The sequence below is a fragment of the Dendrobates tinctorius genome, unplaced genomic scaffold, assembly GCF_039654945.1.
Source record: "Dendrobates tinctorius isolate UK_male_01 unplaced genomic scaffold, ASM3965494v1 ptg000064l, whole genome shotgun sequence".
NCBI classification, from domain to species: Eukaryota; Metazoa; Chordata; class Amphibia; order Anura; family Dendrobatidae; genus Dendrobates; species Dendrobates tinctorius.
Window position 1 is genome coordinate 33,458,434 of NW_027361732.1, and position 24,037 is coordinate 33,482,470.

Consider the following 24,037-nt stretch of genomic DNA (forward strand, 5'->3'; position numbering starts at 1 on the left):
GATCAAAAGTAGAATACCCTTGTTCCATTTTCAAGCAAGCTTTTCTGATGCAGTTTTGATGGGATGGGTTCAGAAGCCTTTTTTGATAATCCAAATTCTCATATTAAATTGTTAACATATGGTCCTCAAATCTCTTAGAAAAACTGGCACTGGGATTTCATCTGAATGAGGCACTGGATGTATAGCTGGTAATAGACCTGAATACTCTATTTTATATTTATTTTTCTTGTTATATCTTGAAGTTTTCACTTTACAAAAGTGAAAGCTGTCACCAAACCATAGGTGTAACAAATGGTATCTTATCAAGTGTTCACTTAAGCCACATCCTAAACTCTCAAAACACTGCTTACACATCTTGTGTGGGGTCCAAGACTTTTCTTGATTTCCAAGTTTTACTTTGAATTATGTAAAATAGGCTTGCTTGACAATTATGCTGATGCTCATATTTTGACTGGCAATAATGAAACTGTCACACTTATAACAAAAGGAATCAGGGCTGTTTAGACACTTACAACAAGGAATATTAGAGACAGACATGATCTGAAAGAAAGAAAAGTATGTACCGTATTTTTCGCTTTATAAGATGCTCCAGATTATAAGATGCACCACAAATTTTGAGGAGAAAAATGAGAAAAAAATATTTTTTAATAAAATGGTGGTGCCTCTTATAATTCTTGCATCTTATTGCTTACCCGGTTGGTGGCTGCGGTGTAGCGGTGTCTAAGGGTCGCTGCTGGAGGAAGCAGGAGTGGGGTGATGCTGCACACCGCATTTAGGGATGAGGGGGGCTCCGATGTGCACTGCTGCTGTGGGGGTCTTGTGCTGCTGTGGGGTCTTGTGCTGCTGCCGGGTTTCTCTGGTGCCCGACGGTTGCTGGCCGGTGCTGAGAGTGCCTCCGGTGCCCAGCAGTGCTGTGTGTGTGTCCGGCGCTGCCCTGGGGCTCTGCCAACATTTTGCGACAGGACAGAGCTCCGACACTACCTGTATGTGTGGTGGTTCCGATAAAAAATGGCCGCCAGCGCATGCACAGATGTGATCTCGGGACCAGGCTCTCGAGAAATGAGATTTCAGTGCTGAGCTCGACAGGGCAACGTCAGACACACACGCTGGGCACCGGAGGCACCCGCAGCACCGGCCAGCAACTGCCGAACACCCCCTGATCATGGCCTATGGTAAGGCATGTTCACTTTGTAAGATGCACCCCCATTTTTCCCTCAAATTTTGAGGAAAAAAAGTGCGTCTTTGCAAAGTGAAAAATACGGTAAATAAAAAACTAAGTCTGCTAACACTTTTGATATTGAAGGGATAATTTTTTCTAAGTAGCATATTTTGTGTAGCATTAATATGTCTCACAGTTTCATATTATGCTTACTAATTTCTTAAGATCTAGTATTTGGTCTAATATTTTCCTATCTCATATATACATTTTTTGAGAAATTGTGTGTGTTATGGTAGTCAATCAAGACAAATGCATAATAAGGTAAAGAACTCAAAACATGTTCGCTAGAAAGGGATGACAAGTCGAAATATTCAATGGGAACTACTTTTTTGTACATTTTTTAAAAAAAACTACTCACAGAAGAATAAACAGAATTGATTTCCTCACAGATTGTATGTGCATTACTTTTCCCAAGCGCTTGTAATTGTAAGGGCCTAGTCTCTTAATTTGGCCTCACTAGTGATCCCATAATCTGACTTTGGGCCAGAGCAAAAACAGCCACAACACCTTGTTTACAGACTTTTAGAATACATTTCACTATATAGAGAGGCACATAGCCTCTTATCACATTGTCTCGCGTGTAACTGCATAACCCCGACAAACAACAATCTGTTGCTAGTCACCAAGGTTTTCCTCCACCCCTCCCATTCTCAGCCAATAAGAGAGCACTAGTGCTACCCTTGATCCATCCTAGAATAATTGCATTAAGATAAGCTTAAGAGAAAACACCTGACATTAAAGAAAACAAACTGCAGTTTTTAAATCAGCATGCCTAATTTAATCTAAATCAGCAGAAAAATTGAACTCAACAAAAATTATGTTCAAAATTGCTCCGCAGTGTTATTTAGAGGACAATGTGGATGCAAGGTCTTATACACAGATTGTATTTTTTTCTGAACTTTCTTGTCGATAATATTGCAGATGTGATAAGTGAAAGAATATTTGTGATCAGTGTTGATATTATGTCCTCCAGTATGCTTAAAAGGGAAGCAGGGTGTATTTTTTCCAAACAAAAAGCACAATCAACATGTAAAGCACAAAATAGCATACAGCCTGCTTTTCACACATGTATTATTTTCATCTGTGCAGAAGGAACAGACAACTTCTTTCTGTCCAGTAATACAAACCTCATAACATCATGTCACCTGTAATTATTACAATATAAAAGATTAAAGTAAAAAATAAGAGAGTTACGTCAATTTTCTGATGTTATTATGCTTTCCAAAAATAAAAAAAAAAAAGAAATTCATGAATCTTACAAAAGTCATACACATTATTTATTTTTTGCCCCTATACACACATGTAGTACTGGAGTTCAGTACAACATATAAAAGGAGACAAAGTCAATGTGCCAATGTTGTGGCTTTCTGTTTTAGAAGATTGAAAGTGCAAAACTAATCTCATTAGCATACAGATAGAATAGGGTGCAGTAATATAGTAGCAGTGATTGACAAAGATGATACATGTCCATTTGTTCTATATTAAATTATTCAAAAACTTCAAATAAAGAATATTAAAATGTAAAACAGCTTTTCAATTTTCTAGCTCAGTCCAACAGAAAAGGAAGTTATAATTTAGGAGGGAAATAATAACAAGGTCTTCGGCTTAGGTTTGATTGACATAGCTAAAAATCTATGCTACTTGTAAAGTCCAATTCTTTGGATAAATTGTTGGCTTCTACGTTATCTTTAGGCTTTGTCCTTCTTGATTGAATTAGGGGATGTGTGTCTAAATAAGGTTCAGTTCACATTATGTTTGAAGCTTATGTTTCAAACAAACACAGGAACAAACTTCCAGCATACAACACTGCTTTAAAATTTGTGGACCTTCAGAATTTTCCATATTTTTACATATTTTTTAATTAAAACTATATCAGATTTTCACATAAATTCTGGATGTAAATAAAGAAAAGCAAATCAAACAAATGAATCAAAAATATTAGACTTTGTCATCTTTTATTGAGGAAAATGATTCAATATCACATGTCTGTGAATGGAAAAGTAAATGAATCTTTAGGCTAAGGCTACATGGCAACATGTGTCATGTGACACATTGCAACATTGGATCTAATGCTTTCCTTTGCTGTCGCAGTGTGACATACTGTGTCACAGAGTCACATATTTCTATACGTGTGCAAGTAATAAGGATTTAAACAAAAAAATCCTGTGTGTATAAGGGAATCCAACTTAGAAAGAAGTGTGATCCTTTGGTCAGCTGGCACCAATGATATAATAGAGGTACATTAAGTGAAAAGCACATAATAACGTGTGAGAGAAAATTGCTGTGCTAAATGATCTGCAGATTCTGTGTGGGTTGTGTATGTTTCAGAAGAAGGCTGGATAAGAATCATGTCTTTTATGGTAGATGGTTTCTGAACAAGGTGAATCCAGAGCCAAGACCGCCACTATCGAGGTTTCTAAAATGGAGTAATAAGTGGTGGGCATTCTGGTATGTGAATATCTATGCCCATATAACTGATTCCCATTTGAACCATGCCCCGGCAGACTTGAAAGACAACCCATTGTATTTACGCCAAAGTCCCAACGGGCAAGTCTTTCATGCCCAGTGTATATGTGTAAAGGTACTGTCACACTTAGCGATGTACCAGCGATCCCGACCAGCGATATGACGCGGTCAGGATCGCTGGTGCATCGCTAAGTGGTCGCTAGTGAGCTGCCACACAGGCAGATCTCACTAGCGACATCGCTGGGGACGGAGATCGCTACTTACCTGTCACACCAGGCGATCCTGCGTCCTCCTGCCCGGCTCCACGCGTCGCTCGTCGTCACAGCAGGAAGCGCCACAGGAAGCTGACGACGAGAAACAGTCCTGAACGTTCTCGCGCGATCAGCGATAAGCAGCGGGGGAGCCGGTCGGAGGTAAGTATCAGACATAGCGATATCGCTAGCAATATCGCTAAAACGTCACTAGTTATAGCGATATTGCTAGCGATATCTCTTAGTGTGACATGCCCTTTAGAGATAGAGCTCCTAATTAGGTTAAGTGTGTATATCTGTAAACTTGTATGAATACATGGAAAAACATTATTGATCATTTAGAAACGTTAATCTGCATTGTGCTAAAAGTATTACTTATGTGTTTCTAAATAACTGGAATATTTTCATTGTATGTAGCAGTTAAAATCACTTTGTGGATTATAAATATTTAAGAAAATTGTGCAAGGCAAGCCTCTGGCAAATATCTTGCAAAGGTCTTGCCTGGACTGATAATTTGAGTTAATGTTAGCTATATCAGCTGAGGGGTGGAAAATTGTTAAAATTGTCCATGAGGGTTTTAATCAAGAAGACAGTGGGTTTGGACCTCTGTCAGAAAGATATCCAGAATATAAAGTATTCCGGCTTAATATTCATGGGACCCTCACTGCTTAGTGGACCCCTGGGATACTGTTGAGTTGTATAGAAGAGCATAATCTCTGGGACCCTAAAGACACGCCTTTCAGATGCCCCCTGAATAAGGGTAAGCCAGAAGATTTTACCCATTCTGCAAAGTTATTTGTTCTTCTCAGTGGATACACACTGTAACATGAGTCATGTGTCAGGTGAAAAAGTGTAAACTGAGCTGAGTGTATAATGTATGTCAATAAGTAGGACAGCCGTATGGTTTCAAAGTAAATCATTAGTCAGAATCAGAGTGTGATATTAGTGAATGCAATTGTAAACTAGCAAGAGATAAGGGCTAGGTTGTTTTGTAAGAGAAAAAAATTCAGAGACAGAAGCATTGTAAAAAGTATTGGCACCATGCCAATTGTCTATGAAAAGTTGGTTCTCTGCTTTGTGTCAAAAATTTGCACATAGATTCCATATCATAAGTGTACCTTACCCCTTTAAAAAATTGTCTGTAATTGTTTAGTTAAAAAGTTATTGCAGTTTAAAAAAATGTAACTTCATGCCAGAAAGTGTTTTTCCTTTTCTCCTCACTACAGGCATGCCAGTAAAATGTTGGGAAAGTCTACTTGGAGCCATGCAAACTATTACAAGGTCCTGGAGTGGTAGAATGATGATCCTGCTTCTGGTGAAGCTAACAAGCCTACCACAGGACGGACAGATGGCTTCAAAGATAACCCAAAATGAAACGGACACAATCATGTGGTTTGATTCTTCTGAGTCATCAGTGGCTTGTAGATTTGATTTGTGTAAAGTAGTAAAATGCTCTTGGAATCTTATATTTGGTAGAAAAAGTAGAAAAATATTTAGAATTGAGAGTCCTCAGTGGTTAATACCTTTTAAAGGCTAACTGAAAAGATGGTAACAAATTGCAAGCTTTCGAGACTACTCAGGTCTCTTCATCAGGCTAGACTAATACAACATCTGAAGAATCACATATTTATACACAAGACAGCACAGAAATAACGCAATATATAAGACAAGTGATGTGAAGCAGAATTGTCATTATGGGAGAGGGATGAACATAAACATTGGAACAGTTCATAGATAAGGAGCGTGAAAGTTTTATTGCCCTCTTATTTGGGTCTGGCTCTGTGTTGTGATGACCACAGAAGGTCTGAAGAGCAAATTCCTTAATTGATGTAAAAGGACATAAATCCATGCGCCACATTTATTGCTGCACTGAGTGTGTCAAAAGTTTTCATAAATTTGTTCTCAGAGACTCTTCTGAGACTTGAAGTTATCCGTCATGCTGCTACAATGTAGGTAGGTGCAGGTTCCACTAGATGGCAGTAGAGAGAAAGCAGGGCTGCACCTAAATAGAGCTGACCTACAGTGCAGCAGTGAAGCAGTGTACCACAGGTGGCACAGTTGTGATGGAAGGCTGGTGAGTCACCTGGGACCAGGGAATCTTTCCTGGCCCTGACACTAGGGGGGCACCCTATCTCACCCTGTTCCCCGGGATACCTCAGATGGCAAGGACGCCGGGGCCTCCACCCTACCCCTGTCTCCTAGCTTCAGCCCTGCATTTTTCCCCTTCCCCCCACCCAGGGAAGAGAGGCGCTACTGTGCACCAAAGGACACAAACCCAACAGACAGGGGAACGAGACAAGGGTAACAGAAAATTCCACTCACAAATAATACTCTCACAAACCACAGAGGTATACACCAGGGTGTGAAGGACAGGTGAAGAAAATAAAGCAGGATGGGATGAGGAATTTCCAAGCATACAAACCAAGCAACAATCACACAATGAATTCCTCCAGCACTCCAACCACCAGCTTCTCCTTCTTCAGATCTTTGTAGCAAATGCTAACTAAGACAAAGATCTGGCCAGCAGACCTAGCTTTTACAGGAGAGAGGAATGTTAACCAAGCACAGCTGGTAGCAGGGATTTCCACATGGCAGATTAACCTTTGTCCTGCTGAAAGAAAACAAACACCCTTAATATGCTGGAGAAGTGCTTCTTCTCAGCGGCAAAGCAGGAGACGTCAGACTCTGTGGTCTTCAGGCTCTGTTCTGTTATGGTAACTCCATGACATTACCTTTTAATACAAGTAATTTAATGTCCATCATACTATGACTAGGGATACAAAAATGTTTTGCCACAGGTAGATCCATTCTTTTTTCTCTTATTATGTGACGATGAGAATTCATCCTTGTTCTCAGTTTTTGCCCTGTCTCCCCCACATACAGACCCCTAGTTGGACATTTGGTACAAATAATTAAGTACACCACATTAGATGTGATGCAGCTGAAAATACCTGGGATCTTGTAGTCCTGATGTGAGTTCGGGAACTTTATCTTGTCCAAATGTGGTGTACTTACTAATGTGGTGTACACTGGAGTTTATCCACCACACAGATCACATATCAGTGCTGTCAAAATTGTGCCATTTCAGCCCTCAATTCTAATTTTGTTGCAGTGTCTTAGCCAAGTTCTTGACACCTGTTTGCTGAAAAAAAATAGTTACCTACAGGCCAGATATTTTACACTGGAGTTTGTCCACCACAAGAATCGCATATCAATGCGCTCAAAATTGTGCCATTTCAGGTCTGCATTACAATTTTCTTGCAGTGTCTTATTGAAACCAGGTTGCTGAAAAAAAATACAGGCCTTATATTTTACACGGGGGTTTGTCCGCCAGACAGATCGCATATCAGTGCGGTCAAAATTGTGCCAAATCGGCCCTCAATTTCAATTTTTGTTGCAGTATCTTAGGCAAGTTCTAGACACCAGTTTACTGAAAAAAAATAGTTACCTACAGGCCAGATATTTTGAACTGGGGTTTCTTTGTCACACGGATTACATATCAGTGCCCTCAAAATTGTGCAATTTCTGGCTCTATTTAAATTTTGCTGCAGTGTCTTAGGCAAATTAGTGACACCCGTTTGCTGAACAAATAAATACAGGCCAGATATTTTAAACTGGGGATTCTTCATCACACAGATCACGTGTCAGTGTGCTCAAAATTGTGCCATTTCAGGCCACCATTTAAATTTTGTTGCCATGTCTTAGGCAAGTTATTGACACAAGTTTTCTGAAAAAAAAAATAGTTTCCCACAGGCCAGGTATTTTACACTGGGGTTTACTTATGTTGACTAAGCCTTAGATCCACATATGGTGTGAACCTTCTTTTGCACAAGTGTTGGGTATTCCACCTGTTTTTGCCTCTGCATGCCCAAATATATTGTATTGTATTGTATTGCGTTTATGTCTGCCCCCTATTTTTTACCATGCAAGGGTGTTGGTTACATTATGTATAGCATATATACAATGTTTTAAATGATTTTATCCTGTCTGTTTGTATGTCCCTTGTTTTTCAATAAAGTTGTTACTTGTTTTACCAGGTGTGCACAATTTGTATTGGTTTGTCATTATCCCTCTAATTGCAATTGGTTTCTATACAAATTGTAGCACCCTGATGCCCATATTATTCTCTATATATTTTTGTTTCTTGTCTACTGTAAGGTAAAGTATGGTGTACCCTATCCATTGCCTTCAATTAGTTACACTACATGGCACCATCTGTTTGCCTCTTGCTGCCTCCTCTAGTCAGAGTTCTGTTACTCCTGCTTACAGATTGGCCACTACAATGACATGAGTATAGTAGTAACTCAAAACCAAACCTTCCTTCCTTTCCTGTTCTGCTAGGAAAGTAAGGGGAGCAGGGTTTATATTAACCACTGCACTCCCCATGACAAAGTAATGATCATCTTGCAGGATCGGGATGAGGGGAGGGCAGGGTAGGCACCTGCCTAGACCACTACCTCATGCCTCTATGAGGTGGTTGCAATTTTGGTGGAAAAAAGGTAATGTGGCTTTGGGAGAGGGGAAACGGTAGCAGAGGAAGAGGAGCATTGTCACAAAAAACTCAGGCTAACAATGTGCCTGCAATTAAAGAAACTGAATATTCACTGCTCCCCACTCCCATAATCTCACCCACCTCTCTGCACTGAAGCCAGCAGCAATAGGTGGGTTGGACTATAGGAGTAGAGAGCAGTGAATATTCATTCTATTTAATACACACCTGTTACTGCAGCTGCCAACTTCCTGCAGTGACTGTGCGATCACGTGTCCGCTATTAAGAAAAATTAATATTCACTGCTCCCCACACCCATAATACTGGGCCCCTTGGCCCTTAGAAACCCAATGTTTATGTTGGTAACCAGTGTGCAGCATCGCTCATCACTGGCTCCCGTTGCCACACGCAGCGATGTGCGCTGGCCAGCGGGAGACAAGCGATGAAAAAACAGGCCAGGACGATCCAGCACGATCAGCGATACCCCGCCGGGGGGCCGGTCGCTCCTGGATGTCACACACAGCGATCTCACTGGAGAGATCACTGATGTGTCACAAAATCAGCGATCTCGTCAGTGAGATCACTGTGTGTAAAGGGCCCTTTAAAAGCAGAAGGAAAGGCATACATAGGAAGCAGCAGGTGGTAATGGACTGCATCACACTGGATGAATATGCATACAAAATGTTAAGTTACTCTTTATTCTCATAGTAGAGAATTGCTTTAAGGAGGTATGGTCAACTAAATTATGAAAATATTTGCTTTATATATGCCTTTTAGAAGGAAGTAAATGAAACTCACTGATATGTTACTGTTTTATTTTTCATATATGTAGAAAAGAATCTATCTGGAAAGTAAAAGAAAAAATGAAAATTGTCTGTATTAAAACAGTCAGCATTATTAATTTATTGTGAAAATAGGAAAAGTTACTATATTCAAGAATTGTAGATTTTCCTAACTACTGTATATTTAATTACTTTTCCCTATATTCATATTTTTTTAATTGATGAGTTGTTATTCTAAATTATTCACATGGTACATGAAAGATGCTGTAGCTTAATTAAATGCAATCAAGACAATCAGTTAATGGTTGTAATTTGGTTTCTAATCTCCCTGTGTAAATGTTATTTTTTCCAGGTAGCCAATGACTACATTAATCATGATAATAGCATATACATTCAAAGCTTTCTACTATTTAGTTTGAGATTCCTGGCTCTCTAGGTATCAATTCGTTTTTGATATAATTATGAAATCTAGTGAGTTAAGGTTACATCATTGTCATAATTCATTCTCATTGCTCATCCTTAGAAAGGATTTGCAGAGAAATTCTATGATCTTTTATTTATGTTTGAGCCAAATCAAGATGATTATGGAGAGCTGAGAAATAATGTAGATTGGAACATCATTTATGCCATGCTCCATCCTCTCCATCTGCCAACATGGAGCGTGGTAACTATTTCACAACAATTAGTTACTCCTTGCTTCTAGTATTTTAGCAGACTAGAATAACAAAGCATTTGCATCAGTACATTAAATTTTAAACTGTACAAGACGATTCTTAGAGGTTATTTGGGGAAATTTACATTGATTGTATATTTTATAAAACTGAATTTGATCATTTACCCTTTGATATACTAATAAATAAAACTTGTTTTTATTTTTATGAAGCTGCAAAACCTCAAAAATGCAAATATGATGCATATTTGCAAATAAAAAGTTAAATTATAAAAAAGAAAACTTTTTTCTGAACTATGTTTACCTTTCGTATTCCGTGGGGCTCATTTTTGCTACTACTAGAAGCTTACAACTGGAAGTGCAGTAATATTAGTTTTTACCGTTCATGAAATATTATTTAAATGCACTAAATGTGTCACACACTAAAATCAAAACATTGTTAATATTTTGTGTTGTTGAAATTTATAGAAATATAAGATATAATCTGTTTCAGTATGATTGCACATGATGCTTATTGCCCCTTGAAAATATTTCACAAGAATTAGTAAGCAGGGTTAAAACAGTCTCATTTATAATGATGACCTGTCATCTCCAAAGGTCTTTTTGACTGTTAGATTACTCCTTTACCTTATGCTCTTTCTTAAATAACTAGTGTATTCCTTGGTGGCTGATTAAGCTTTGAGGTATCCTCAGTCTGACAACAGGTGAAGTCATTATTGCCCTCTACTCCTCTTTGGTCAGACCTCATCTGGAATATTGTGTCCAGTTTTGGGCACCACATTTTAAAAAAGACATCAACAAACTGGAGCAAGTTCAGAAAAGAGTGACCAGAATGGTGACCGGTCTGCAAACCCTGTCTTATGAGGAAAGGTTGCAGGATTTGGGAATGTTTAGCTTGCAGAAGAGAAGACTGAGAGGAGACTTAATAGCTGTCTACAAATATCTCAAGGGCTGTCACATTGTAGAAGGATCATCTTTATTCTCATTTGCAAAAGGAAAGGCTAGAAGCAATGGGATGAAACTAAATGGAAGGAGACACAGATTAGATATTAGAAAAAACTTTTTGACAGTTAGAGTGATCAATGAGTGGAACAGGCTGCCACGAAAAGTGGTGAGTCCTCCTTCAATAGAAGTCTTCAAACAGAGGCTGGACAGACATCTGTCTGGGATGAATTAGTGAATCCTGCTTTGTGCAGGGTGTTGGACTAGAGGTCCCTTCCAAATCTACGATTCTATGATTCTATGATTCTATGAAGACATATTCACTCTCCTGAACTAGTGCACACAATTGGTACTACAGAACGCACAAGGAAAAGATCCCTTTTGAATGATACCTTCCAATCCTGTAGAGTCACATCCATCAGTATGTCTTTGGAGCACCGGAGGAATCCAGAGTACCCTGAGGAAACACATGGAAACATGAGGAGAACTTACAAACTTCTTTCAGATTTTGTCCATGGTGCATTTTGAACCCAGAGCTGCAAAGATACAGTGCTAACGAATGAGCCACCATGTTGCCCATTTCTAAGCATAAGGAACCTCTACTTTTCATGTGGTCCTAGTCAAGCACTGACTTACTTCTTACATTTCAGTTCTTTTTATAGTCTATGATAACACATTGACAAAAGATAATATTGCAAGTAAACATCCAGTACACGTGCTTACTTACAAATAAATTAATAGCGAATATATTGAGTTACACTAATAAAATTTACATGACAATATGACAAAGATAGACGATCACCCCCCATAAGAACAGTATGTGGACTATTTGTGACCAAAGCAGTTTGAAGTGGGCTTCCTTACCACTTAGGTGACTAACCATTGTATCAATGTTATGCTTTCCACTGGACTAGACTGTATTATTAAAGAAATATCAGGTCAATTATGATCTGAAAGTAATGTTATAGTTCAAAATATTCAGTGAAAAGAGGTAAATAAGGAACATGGAATAATATAATGAGTTTACTAGAAAAAGTTCAGGCTGCTTATTTTTTCCTAAATTGTCAGAAAACAAGTGAATATATGTTCAGTAATATGGAAGTACGTGTACATACCTTACTGGATTTAATATTGTGTCTTCTTTGCAGTGGTTGGAGCACAGTGACATATCAATGACTTTCAGCTTTTCATGTAAATCTAGCACATGCTGTAGCAAATTCACACTTGATGTCTGCTTCTGTCATCTGTTTTCTACCTTTTGATGTGCAGCATTGTAATATATTGCTAACTAAAAGACAATGCAGTTTAAGATGACATCAGGAGCACAGAAGTGAGAACTTTTTATAAAACTGTGACATTTCATCTCACGTAAGTTACAGATTTAAATTTAGTAGTTTGTGTTATATACCCAAACGAGTACCTTGTGAAAGCTGAGGTGTTACTCTTTAACAACTTCTTTAAAAAGTTGCAATGATTTATTTTAACTCTAATATGCCATGGAGACAGCCCACAGAATACCTATTAGACCACTGCTACCAGGGGCCCCTCTATGACCTGCACTATTAAAACTCCTCCATTATCAGGACAGAGACAATATCTTTTAATTACTAAAAATATCCTTTTTTCAAGACTATTTAATTGAAGTCTCAAACTGGAAAGCATAGTATTTGGACAAGAAACACCCGGTAATTAATTGATAAATTCCTTACTCCATGTTTTATCCAGCAAGTTTGAGAGTGGCAGCCCTAGGAGAAACTTTCTTCTTTGACCATCCTAAAGATGTGCTCCACTGGCTAGTCATAAATGACCAAAGACTATACTGCAGCTCACAATGCTGAAGTTTTAGGATCTTAAATCCAGCTTTCAGCAAATTTACTACTTCACACTTGATCCGGCACAATGTGCTGTGGAAACTATAGGAGAGTAGCAAAATTTTCCTCCTTTACATTTTGCTGGATTGATCTGAATGAGCAAGGATCATGCCATTATCTGCAGCATTAATTATTTAGAATTTAACATAATCCAACATAGCAATGAACATGATACTTTTTCCTATCTAGAAAAAAGGACGTTCATAATGGCATAAACAAGAGGACAACTCCCTTAGAAATATATGAACCTACATAGAAAACGGAGTATAACGCCATAGAGTCAATAAACATAAATGGTTATAATCTCAAAAATTATTCGCTCTTTATTAGTACAGGTGCATAAAAGGTATACATTACAAAATACAATCATATGATCAGATGTCGGATATGACACTAAGAAAGAGAGGGGATGGATACACCGCACATGTATGGTAAATGCAATGGTACAAAAAATGATAATACATAGCCCCAAAAACCTGCATAAAGACTGATACCCATGCTGAAGAGTCTCACACTTGGCCATCTAGTGTTACTGCCAAAGTGAAGTACATACCAAAAGACATGGGGAATTCATACAGGACCTTCCAGTAAAGTGCTATGTGCAAAAAGGTGTGGGGAAAATTATGGAAAGGTAACCATGCTTACCCATAAGGAAAGTGCATGTGCGTGGTGTCCAGCCCCAGAGCCCCTACGCACGTTTCGCGCTGGGCTTCATCGGGGGGCATGTCTAAGTCAGTTGCCATTGGGAACTACTCGATAGGTTTTTTGAGCCATAACTTTTGTTAAGTAGCCCACCACCCAAGGGAATCACATATCCTTTTCTTAAGGGCCTGTCACACTAAGCGATATCGCTGGCAATATCGCTAGAACTTGTGACGTTATAGCGATATTGCTAGCGATATCGCTGTGTCTGATACTTACCTACGACCCACTCCCCACTCCCCCGCTGGTTATCGCTGATCACGCGAGAACATCCAGGACTGTTTCTCGCCGTCATCTTCCTGCGACTCTTCCTGTGGAGAGACGAGCGACGAGCGTGGAGCCTGGCGGAAGGACGCAGGATCGCCTGGTGTGACAGGTAAGTAGCGACTCCCGTCCCCAGCGATGTCGCTGGTGAGATCTGCCTGTGTGGCAGCTCACTAGCGACCACTTAGCGATGCACCAGCGATCCTGACCGCGTCATATCGCTGGTTGGGATCGCTGGTACATCGCTAAGTGTGACAGTATCTTTATCCTCTTATTGCAGATTCCCAAGGAAACACTTTATACAACAAAAAAAACCTAGAGATGGAAAAGCAATTTTATATGGTTTTACAAACGTAAGGTTTTCCACACTTTTAGAGGAAAATATGGTCATGAGAAAGAAACATTGCTATGATGAATACCCTCTCTAATAGCATGTTGGTAGCTGGCTAAGACTAGCAAAACTGTCAGTTATTGCCACTACTCCAATCTGCTGACGCAAAAATCCATGGTATTGAGAGTCAGGGTGTCTGCCAGAGAAAAGACAAAGTCCAGGAGTGGTCAAGGAGTCCAAGGTCAGAAGCCAGGAGGGTGCATCATAAACAGAAATAAGAGACAAAAGCATAGTCAGGTAATGTTCCGAGGTCAGAGTAATGGCAAGTTAATGGATCAGAACTGAAGGGGTTAAACAAGCGGATGCTAAGAACGAAGTCCAAAATGAGGCAACAGATCAAGCAAACAGAATGCAAGGCACAGGGGAGCACAGAGCACAAATCTCTAGTGATGAATGTACCTATGGCAGTGGTCTGGGAGAAGCTGCTTAGTTAAGTAGGCATTGCAATTACCCGGGATAGTGAACACCTGAGACAGCTGACACCTCCCAGTCACAGATTGGCTATTGGAGCTGTCAATCAACACACTGACAGCTCAGCACACTCCTGTACCGGATTGGACAGCCGAGCTGTCAGTAGCTGCATCCCAGACACCCTGAAGGGTAGAACCATGACAGTACCCCCACTTCTAGGGGGGCAACCGGACCCCCAGACTTCCCATTAAAATTTTAAATGGTAGGGCCTGACTAACCAATCGGCATTCACATCTCGAGCAGGGACCCAGGCTCTCTCCTCTGGTCCGTATCCCCTCCAATGAGGTACTGGAGGAAATTGCGGACCCTGTGAGAATCCACAAACCTCTGAACCTCATACTCCAGGCCACCGTCTACTGAAAGCAGAGGAGACAATGCAGAAAGGACATACTCCTTTAATAGAGATTTATCGAATACGTTAGGGATGTGAAGGGATGGAGGAAGCTTTAATCTAAATGCCACAGGATTGACCACCTCTAGGATCTCATATGGACCAATAAACTTTGGACCCAACTTCTCTGACGGAACTTTAAGTGTAATGTTCCTAAACAACAACCAAACCTGATCCCCAATTTTTAAAACAGGACCCACCCCTGACGAAGCCACGCTTGGTGGCGACACGCGTCGGGTCTCTGCTGTCTCTGACTTCAATCCACGCTAGATATAGCCGCTTGGCATAGATAACCTAGGGATATGATATGCACCATCTATTGATGGCTATTTTAGCCGTTATCCTGCATGTGTAAAAGAGGTTGGGTATTGATAGGTTAGATATTGTGTGATATTGTGGATATGGGTTCCCCAGATTCTATTTTGCCGCTTATTTGAGACTCTTGCACTGAAGATTCAGGGACTTACTGCAATTTGCTATGGGAAGTTTTTGTAGCCTTCATTATCTATTTTTGTAGGGGTCAATATTATGAGATACATGGGGGCAGTTGAATCTAAGCTCACTGTAATTCTATTTATGGATCCAGCTTTATAGGAGGTTAAAACCTCTAGGGAAATATATATGCCCTATGTAAATAATTTGCATACCCTCTGATATTCTATGCACATATCAAGTGTAATGTATGTTTATTTATTTATAATGTATAGATATCAGTTTGTATCAACAACTGAGTAAGTAAGGTGTTCTTAATATGGTATGCCATTTATATATTGATATGGTTTTTTCCCTATAGGTCATTATTATTTGTGGAGTGTTTTTGTTATGAGATCTTGGCCCTATTTTCAGCCTAAAGATGTTTGTATGTCACATGTGTGACGAATTTTAATGTTTTTAAATGTCTATGTGCTTATCTCATGTGTCTTAATAAAGCTTGCAAACGTCATTTTTGCTAAAATCCTGCCTCGGGTGATCCCCTTTTTTGGCCCATTTCTTTCTTTTTTTTTATATGGTATACAGTTGTATGGGTCAGGTTTGGATCCCTGTTTATTGGTCACTGGTGCCCCCGCATGTTCTTTGATTGTATCTAAGAGGTCGACACTCAGTATGTCTTATGGGGGCTTAATAGGAGGCCGACACTCAGTATGTATTGTAGGAGGACGACACTCTGTATGTCTTATAGGGGGCCTAATAGGAGGCTAACTGTCTGTATGTCTCATAGGAGGCTTAATAGGAGGCCGACAGTCTGTATGTCTTATAGGGGACCTAATAGGAGGCCGACACTCTGTCTTATAGGGGGCGTAATAGGAGGCCGACAGTCTGCATGTCATATACAAGGCCAATATGCCATACATACCGCAATATCAGCATCCTATATACTGTACATACCACACACTCTGCCTCTTATAGAAAGTATCTGTTATAGGAGAACGAGAGTGCGATCTGTATGTGATATATGATGCCAAGAGTACAGTCTGTACAATATATAGGAGGCTGAGAGTGCGATCTGTATGTGATATATGATGCCAAGAGTACAGTCTGTACAATATATAGGAGGCTGAGAGTGCAGTCTGTATGTGCTATAGGATGCCAAGAGTGCAGTATGTATGATATATAGGAGGCTGAGAACGCTCTCTTTTGCACACTGTACAGCTTGCTAAATGGCACATGCTTTAGTGGGAGAGTCCAAAAAATGAACACGTAATAAAACCCTTTATGGTAGCCATAGGGTGGGCCCCTAGAGTCAATTCCCCTGGTGGGCCGTAGGCACCCCAGTCCGACCCTGATAGCATTAGCTTGAGCAAGGCACTGGGACCGACGTCTCTGCTGAGCAGGAACCTCTGTGGCTGCAGAAGAATGGGAGACTGCAGAGGACATGGCGTGAAATTCCCCTGTGCAGTGGCGGGAATTTGACACCTAACAGATTGTTCCTTGAAAATAGTTTTTGACTACATGTAAGGTATTGTCGCAAACAGAAGAAATTGAGTGAAAAATTGTTATTTTTGTTATTTTATTATCTGTTTTGAAAATTAAACCTTGGGGTCAAAGCAACATTTTACTGGGAAAACTTTTGTTTTTCCTTTGACTTAGGCCAATATTATACAATTCTGTGAATAGTGGGAAGGATAAAAATGCTCACTACACTCCTAGATGACCTCTTCAAGAGGTGCAGTTTACAAAATGGAGTGGTTTGTTCCTTCCCTTCCCTAAAGCCCCCGTTACACACTGCGATATCGCTAGCAATATCGCTGTAAAGTCACTGATTTTGTGACGTTGCAGCGATATTACTAGCGATATCGCTGCATGTGATACTTACCTCCGACCGGCTCCCCCGCTGGTTATCGCTGGTGGCGCGAGAAGCTCCTGGATCATTTCTCGTCGGTCACTTCCTGCGACGCTTCCTGCTGTGATGACGAGCGACGCGTGGAGCCGGGCGGGAGGACGCAGGATCGCCGCGTCTGACAGGTAAGTAGCGACCCCCGTCCCCAGCGATGTCGCTGGTGAGATCTGCCTGTGTGGCAGCTCACTAGTGACCACCTAGCGATGCACCAGCGATCCTGACCGCGTCATATTGCTTGTCGGGATCGCTGGTGCATCGCTAGGTGTAACGGTACCCTAATGACATATTAACAATTAAATCTAATTGTCACTTATCTCTGCTGATACTCCTGGATCTATCTGCTTCATTTCACTCTGTGACTCACCAGCTCCTCCTCACTATGCTCCACTTTATCAGTCTTAAGGACACCGCTCTTTCTTGGTTCTCAACCTGCTTCTCTAATCGCTCCTTCACTGTATCATTTGTCATCTCTACTTCATCTAATCCTCCCCTTTTTATCGTGGTTCCTCAAGCCTCAGTCATAGTCTCCATTGTCTTCTCTCTATATAATACCCTTATTGGACCAACCATCAGCAGATTTGGTTTCCACTACTATCTATAAGTGGATGATACCCAACTATACACCTCTTTCCCTGACATTACTCCCACTTTAACACAAAATACCAGGAATTGGTTGTCTGCTGTCTCTAGCACCATGCCCTCCCTCTATTTGAAATTAAATCTCTCCAAAACTTAACTTTCCTCCCTCTACTAAACTACATCCTTAATACCCAATATTGTGTAACTACCAAGTAGCACGCTTACTATCCTGGGGTCATATTTAACTCAGAATTTTCCTTTATTCCGTATATCCAATCATTTACTTGTTCATGTTACCTGCATCTTAAAAAAGATCTCCAGAATCCAGCATTTTTTCACCTTTGAAACTGCTAAAACTATTACTATTGCTCTTATTCATTCTTGTCTGGACTACTGAACTATCTATTGATCCGTCTTCCTTTTACCAAACTTTGTCCTCTACAAACCTCCCTGAATGCCGTAGCCAGGGTAGTATTTCTGTCCAGTCACTTCACCTATGCCTCCACCTTGTGCCAGTCGTTGCACTTGCTACCGATCCACTCTGGAATAATACATAATCTTATCTCTCTCGCACACAAAACTCTCCACAGTTCTGCACCAACATATATCTCCACCCTTATCTCTGTCCATCACCCTTTCTGTGCTCTCAGTTCTGTAGCTGATGGAAGACTAACATCCAACGTAATCCGATCCTCCTACTTCCATCTCCCAGACATCCCTCATACTGCGCCAGTTTTCTGGAATGCACTATGTCGTGCTTTAAAAATACTTCTTTTCAGACAGGCCTATTGCTTCACTTCATTAATGTAACTCTTCCCTGTTCCATCTTACTAATTTTTTATCCAAATCTGTTCCATTCTATTCATCTGTAGCCACATCCTCCATGTACTAAATAGCACTGGATAACTGTCCTTAGACAGATACTGGCTGATGAATGGATCATGCAGTTCTATATTATAACCCCTATTTATTATAATGATGGCTGGGCCATACATGACAAGCACTTTTTACCTATTGTGTCCCCCATATTTCCTTATAGATTGTAAGCTTTAGAGCAGGACCCTCACTTCTACTGTAGCTAATAAACTGTGTGTTACTTTGTAATGTATTTATTGTCTTTAATTGTAAAGAGTTGTGGAATATGTTGGCACTATATAAATACAATTATTACTATTATTATTATTATTATTATTATTATTATTATTATTATTATTTTAACTGTTTTAATATTCTAATTTTCTTATTTTCATGCTTATCATCCAAAGAAAAAAAGTTTCTTTTTTATTACTTATTTTTCCTTACCTTTCAACAGAGTCCATGCTACTTTTAGTTACATTTCATATAACTACAATGACCTTTCCCAGAATCACAATGCAGTAGTCAAACAACTTTTTAAATTGAATTCTTGCTTAGAAAGCAGTTTTTCCTTGACAGGTACCTATTATTTATGAGTAGGTGATGTATTACAGTAAGTTTCTTTGGCCGTCTATGTGTGCATTTCTTTACCCAGGACAGTTACAATTTAATAGTGCATTAAAACTCCATGTGCTCTGCCATTTGTCATGAGCTATGTTTACATAATATATTGTGCAAATTCTTTCAAAAGTTCTAATTAATCCAGCCACCACCTCATTAACTTTTAAAACTGCTTCCTCTCTAATACTTTTAATTATTTAATAGTCCAGCGAAGGAATACATATATGTAGCAAAATATGACAGAGAGCAATTGTACCATTTTTTTATTTTCTGATATTTAAAAGTAAGGTGAAATAGCATATTGCAATGAATGCAAATTTACCATTATTAAAAGAACACATTAAGACTTTCTAATTTAGTCATATTTGAGGTTCTATAAGTCTAAAGAAAATAAAAATGTATTATTCCACTTATTCTGATTATTTATACTCCTATAGCTTGTAGACATAATTTCTAACATTCAAGAGTATTGCAAATCCAGCATGGAATACGGTACATCACAATCAAATTGTTTGTATTTGTAGCATTTAATCATAAAAGTCCAAAAATAAAACTTTATTCATAGTGAATCGTTCATAAGCCACATTATAATATGAAAGGTAATATTAACCTAAATTAGTTTGATCCTTCCATGACGTGTCCCATCTATGCCTCACCTACTGTTTTGTATAGGCTCCCAAATAAAAGATTCAGAGGGGAAGGAGTACAATATGATTGCTGAATAAGATTATACAGTGCCTTGTGAAAGTATTCACCCCCCTGGAACTTTTCAACCTTTTTCCACATATCATGCTTCAAACATAAAGATACCAAATGTAAATTTTTGGTGAAGAATCAGCATCAAGTGGAACACAATTGTGAAGTTGAATGAAATTTATTGGTTATTTTAAGTTTTTGTGGAAATTCAAAAACTGAAAAGTGGGGCGTGCAATATTATTCGGCCCCTTTAGCTTAATACTTTGTTGTGCCACCTTTTGCTGCGATTACAGCTGCAAGTCGCTTGGGGTATGTCTCTATCAGTTTTGTACATCGAGAGACTGAAATTCTTGCCCATTCTTCTTGGCAAACAGCTCGAGCTCAGTGAGGTTTGATGGAGATCATTTGTGAACAGCAGTTTTCAGCTCTTTCCACAGATTCTCGATTGGATTCAGGTCTGGACTTTGACTTGGCCATTCTAACACCTGGATACGTTTATTTGTGAACCATTCCATTGTAGATTTTGCTTTATGTTTGGGATCATTGTCTTGTTGGAACACAAATCTCCGTGCCAGTCTCAGGTTTTTTGCAGACTCCAACAGGATTTCTTCAAGAACGGTCCTGTATTTGGCTCCATCCATCTTCCCATCCATTTTAACCATCTTCCCTGTTCCTGCTAAAGAAAAGCAGGCCCAAAGCATGATGCTGCCACCACCATGTTTGACAGTGGGGATGGTGTGTTCAGGGTGATGAGCTGTGTTGCCTTTACGCCAAGCATCGTTTGGCATTGTTGCCAAAATGTTCAATTTTGGTTTCATCTGACCAGAGCACCTTCTTCCACATGTTTGGTGTATCTCCCAGGAGGCTTGTTTGAAACTTTAAACAACACTTTTTATGGATATCTTTGAGAAATGGCTTTCTTGCCACTCTTCCATAAAGGCCAGATTTGTGCAGTGCACGACTGATTGTTGTCCTATGGACAGACTGTCCCACCTCAGCTGTAGATCTCTGCAGTTCATCCAGAGTGATCATGGGCCTCTTGGCTGCATCTCTGATCAGTCTTCTCCTTGTTTAAGATGAAAGTTTAGATGGACGGCCGGGTCTTGGTAGATTTGCAGTGGTATAATACTCCTTCCATTTCAATATGATTGCTTGCACAGTGCTCCTTGGGTAGTTTAAAGTTTTGGAAATCATTTTGTATCCAAATCCAGCTGTAAACTTCTCCACAACAGTTTCACGGACCTGCCTGTTGTGTTCCTTGGTCTTCATGATGCTCTCTGTGCCTCAAACAGAACCCTGAGACTATCACAGAGCAGGTGCGTTTATACAGAGACTTGATTACAAACAGGTGGATTATATTTATCATCATTAGTCATTTAGGACAACATTGGATCATTCAGAGATCTACAATGATCTTCTGGAGTGAGTTTGCTGCACTGAAATTAAAGGGGCCAAATAATATTGCAAGCCCCGCTTTTCAGTTTATGAATTTCCACAAAAATTTAAAATAACCAATACATTTCACTCAACTTCACAATTGTGTTCCACTTGTTGTTGATTCTTCACCAAAAAATTACATTTGGTATCTTTATGTTTGAAGCATGATATGTGGGAAAAGGTTGAAAAGTTCCAGGGGGCCGAATACTTTCGCAAGGCACTGTACAAAACCATTATTTTTAGTGTGTAAAAAGAAAAAAATATGGAAAAAGGTGCTGACTCATCTCGCCAATCCAGCAACAGTTGATGCTCCAGGAGTTGATTTTGTGCACGGACCAAAGATGGCAAAAAATAAAATGAATAATATCTAGCCTCCAAGTTACTAAAACACCCTAAATTGATTTAGTCAATTTAAAATATACACTTGGACATGTGTAGGAAGTCAGAATGTCACTGATGCATTTTGGGTGTTACCACTACCATGACAAAATGATGATCAAACACGCACACATCAATATTATATCTTAAAAAAGCAGTCCTATACTGTACAAGTTTTTATCCTCTTATAATATATTGCAATCATCATATTATACAACACTGTGTACTTACAATTACTCATTTTGCCATTCTACCCAGATAATTATTTTCTCTGTTCTTTGTAGAAACAGAGTCTCCTGTCCCTGCCTTTATCATTCTCCTCTTTTACTTCTGACCCAGTTGTTCCTTCCATCCACCTGCCAGTGACTTTTGCAGTGACTTGTGATTCCTACAGGGAAAATAGACCTCTTGTTTCTACATAGAGCTTAGAAGGATTCAGCTAATCAGTTATTAATGATGTTACGTCATAAACCTAAAGGAAAAGACAAGAATTATCTGGGTAGAAAGGCAAAATGAGCAATTGTAAGTGTACAGTGCTGCATTATATGATGACTGGAATATATTACGTGGAAAAAAACTTTGATGAGGGTGCTTCTTTAAGTCAAAACACATGGTCAGATGTGTGTGTGTTTTCATATAAATATGATTTCAAAAGTGTAAATACTAGTGATGGGCAAGCACTAAAATGGTTGGGTGCTCGTTGCTCGGGTCGAGCATATTGGAATGCTCGGATGCTCGACCCGATCAACGAGCCCAGCGTAAGTCTATGGGAAATTCGAGCATTTTTACAGCGGCCCCCCTTGGGGGTTTTTAGATGGTCTATAAATTGCGGAAATCGATTGTAACAGTGTTCAAATGACATGGGAACATCATGAGGAAGACACCTGGAAGCATTTCTGATTCCCAGATCACTGCTGTGAACAATGTTGTCAGAGTCTTGCTCCACTTTTACAGACTCACAATAAAACATACAAAAACGAAGCCAAAATGGATTTTCCTGGGAAATATGTTAAAGAACATCTTTTCTAGGGTAATGACTTGTATATAAAGCAAAATAAAGAACCAAAAACAAAAATGCTCCTCCACACCTTGGGCTATGTTCACATGTAGCGTTTTTGATGTGTTTTTGAACTTTAGCATTACTTTCAACCAAGTCAAATGCATTCACTGGGAAATGTCATTTTAACATTTTGCATCCCTATCTGGTCATGTGGTGTGTGACACATCGTCAGAAACATCCTGCTTCATTTATGAAGGAGGGACTCTGAAAATCACAAAGCCTATTTTTATACGACCATCAGGCGGCCTTTACTCTTCATCCATCAGCCGACTATGCTTTGTTGTTCCAAATATTAAACAGTGGGTCTCCTATACTGTTATTGTCTATACAGTGAGTGGCAGGGCTGCCAAAACTTAGGATGCACACAAATGCCCCTTTGAAGAGACGTACAGGAGGGCCACCTGAAAGCAATGTTGACATTATTAGGAAGTTGGTACTCGCATACTGTTTGCTTATGCATTGAATGCAAGGCCTGCCCTGTACCAAATTTAGATACACCACAATGACCCTTTGAACAGACGTACAGGATAGCCACCTCAAAACAATGTTCCCATTATTAGGAAGTTGGTACACCCATACTGTTTGGCAATGTAGTGAATGCAACACCTGCCTCAAATTTGGACCCTCACCAATAACCCTTTGAACACACGTACACGAGGGCCACCTGAAAGCAATGTTCCCATTATTAGAAAGTTTTTCCTCCCACATTGTTTGCCTATGCAGTGAATGCAAGGCCTGTCCTGCACCAAATTTTGACGCACCCCAATAACCCTTTGAAGAAATGTACAGGAGGGCCACATGAAAGCAATGCTACCATTATTAGAAAGTTGGTCCTCCCATACTGTTTGCCTATGCAGTGAATGCAAGGCCTGCCCTGCACCAAATTTAGACGCACCCCGGTAACCATTTAAAGAGACGTACAGGAGGGCCACCAGAAAGCAATGTTCCCACTATTAGGAAGTTGGCACTTCCATACTTTTTGCCTTAGCAGTGAATGTAAGTTTGCCCTGCCCCAAATTTGGACACACCCCAAAAACCCTTTGAATGCACATACAGGAGGGCCACCTGAAAGCAATGTTCACATTATTAGGAAGTTGGTACTCCCATACTGTTTGCTTATGCAGTGAATGCAAGGCCTGCCCTGCATCAAATTTGGATGCACAC

The 24,037-nt window shown here is 39.7% G+C and overlaps 1 long non-coding RNA gene across 1 annotated transcript in view; it reads right to left on the reverse strand.

Moving 5' to 3' along the window:
- LOC141094609 (uncharacterized) overlaps positions 1-24,037 on the reverse strand; it is a 75,611-nt gene that overhangs the window by 39,871 nt on the left and 11,703 nt on the right. The window contains exon 2 of the long non-coding RNA XR_012233124.1: positions 11,212-11,276. This is a non-coding gene — a long non-coding RNA (uncharacterized lncRNA). The remainder of the gene's footprint in view (positions 1-11,211; positions 11,277-24,037) is intronic.